The sequence below is a fragment of the Cornus florida genome, unplaced genomic scaffold (assembly GCF_030987335.1).
Source record: "Cornus florida cultivar Cherokee Brave unplaced genomic scaffold, ASM3098733v1 CherokeeBrave_3.0.0_Hap2_scaffold_22, whole genome shotgun sequence".
In the NCBI taxonomy this organism is placed as follows: Eukaryota; Viridiplantae; Streptophyta; class Magnoliopsida; order Cornales; family Cornaceae; genus Cornus; species Cornus florida.
In genome coordinates, this window is record NW_026775716.1 from 206,029 (window position 1) to 208,658 (window position 2,630).

Genomic DNA, 2,630 nt, shown 5'->3' on the forward strand with positions numbered 1-2,630 from the left:
ATTCAATCTTTTGTCCCTAAAACACAATTCACGACTACATAGTGAACTCGAAGAAGTTGAACTCAAAACTCTCATTTTCTTTCAAAGATTCAATCTTCATACATTAAAATGGTCTAGAGACATAATTGGTACCTTGTTAGAAGTAATTTCATTCAAAGATTCAACCTTTGCTCATTAAAACACTTTTCGGGACGTCAAAGGGAATTCGAATAAGTTTAACTCAAAACTCTAATTTTCTTTCAAAGATTCAATCTTTATACTTTAAAAGGTCTAGCGATATAATAGGTACCTTGATTGAGAATTTTTCATTCAAAGATTCAATCTTTTCTCATTAAAATACTCTTTAGGACGTCCAAGGGAATTCAAACAAGTTTAACTCAAAAATCTCTCTCTCTTTCAAAGATTAAATATTTGTACAAAAAAAAAGGACTAGTGACATAATAGGTACCTTGATTGAGGTCTTTTCATTCAAAGATTCAATCTTTAGTTATTAAAACACTCTTCGCGACTTCATAGGGAACTCGAATAAGTTAAACTCAAACCTCTCATTTTCTTTCACAAATTCAATCTTTGTACCTCTTATTCAAAGATTCAGTCTTTTGTCATTAAAACACTCGTCCCGACTTCATAGGGAAGTCGAATAAGTTTAACACAAAACTCTCATTTTCTTTCAAAGATTCAATCTTTATACATTAAAATGGCCTAGTGACATAATAGCTACCTTAATTGAGATAATTTTATTCACTGATTCAATCTTTACTCATTAGAACACTCTCCGTGATCTCAAAGGAAACTCGAATAAGTTTAACTCAAAAGTCTCATTTTCTTTAAAAAATTTAATCTTTATACATTAAAATGGTTTAGTGACATAATAGGTACCATGATTGAGGTGTTTACATTCAAATATTCAATCTTTACTCGTTAAAATACTCTTTGGGACGTCAAAGGGACCTCGAATAAGTTTAACTCAAAACTCTCATTTTCTTTCAAAGATTCAATCTTTATACATTAAGAAGCTCTAATGACACAATAGGTACCTTGATTGAGGTATTTTCATTCAAAGATTCAATTTTTAGTCATTAAAACACTCTTCGCGACTTCAAAGGGTACTCGAATAAGTTAAACTCAAAACTCTCATTTTCTTTCAAAGATTCAACCGTTATACATTAAAAAGGTCTTGTGACATAATAGGTATCGTGATTGAGGTAATTTCGCTCAAAGATTCAATCTTTACTCATTAATACACTCTTCGTGACGTCGAAGGGAACTATTATAAGTTTAACTTAAAACTCTCATTTTATTCCAAAGATTTAATCTTTATACATTTAAAAGGTCAAGTGACATAATAGGCACCTTGATTGAGGTATTTCCATTAAAGGATTCAATCTTTAGTTATTAAAGCATTCTACGAGATTACGTTAGGAACTCAAATAAGTTACACTCGAAACTCCCTTTTTCTTTCAAAGATTCATTCTTTATACATTAAAAAGGTCATGTGGCATAATCGGTACCGTGATTGAGGTAATTTCTTTCATATATTCAATCTTTACTAATTAAAACACTCTTCGTGATATTAAAGGGAACTCGAATAAGTTTAACTCAAAACTCTCATTTTCGTTCAAAGATTTAATCTTTGTACATTAAAATGGTCTAGTGACATAATAGGTACCTTGAGTGAGGAATTTTCATTCAAAGATTCAATCTGTACTCATTTAAACACACTTCGGGGCGTAAAAGGGAACTCGAATAAGTTTAACTCCAAACTCTCATTTTCTTTTAAAGATTCAATCTTTATTCATTAAAAAGTTCTAGTGACAAAATTAGTACCTTGATTGAGGTATTTTCATTCAAGGATTCAATCTATGGTCATTAAAACACTCTTCGCGACTTCTTAGGGAACTCGAATAGGTTAAACTCAAAATTCTCATTTTAAATCAAAGATTAAATCTTTATACATTAAAAAGGTCCATTGACATAATAGGTACCTTGATTGAGGTAATTTCATTCAAGGATTCAATCTTTACACATTAAAACACTCTCCGTCACGTCAAAGGGAACTCGAATAAGTTTAACTCAAAACTCTCATTTTCTTTCTAAGATTTATTCTTTATACATTAAAAAGGTCTAGTGACATAATTAATACCTTGATTAAGGTATTTTCATTCAAAGATTCAATCTTTAGACTTTAAAACACTCTTCGCCACTTCATAAGGAATTCGAACAAGTTAAACTTAAAATTGTCGTTTTCTTTCAAAGATTGAATCGCTATACATTAATAAGGTCTAGTGACATAGTAGTTACCTTGATTGTGTTAATTTCACTCAAAGATTCAATCTTTACATTGGTAGCTTGATTGAGGAATTCTCATTCAAAGATTCAATCCTTACTCTTTTAAACACTCTCCGAGACGTCAAAGGGAACTCGAATAAGTTTAACTTAAAACCCTCGCTTTCTTTTAAAGACTCGATCTTTACCCATTAAAAAGGTCTTGTGACGTAATTGGTACCTTAATTGAGGTATTTTCATTCAAAGATTCAATCTGCAGTCATTAAAACACACTTCGCGACTTCATAGGGAACTTGAACAAGTTTTCCTCAAAACTATCATTTTCGTTCAAAGATTCAATCTTT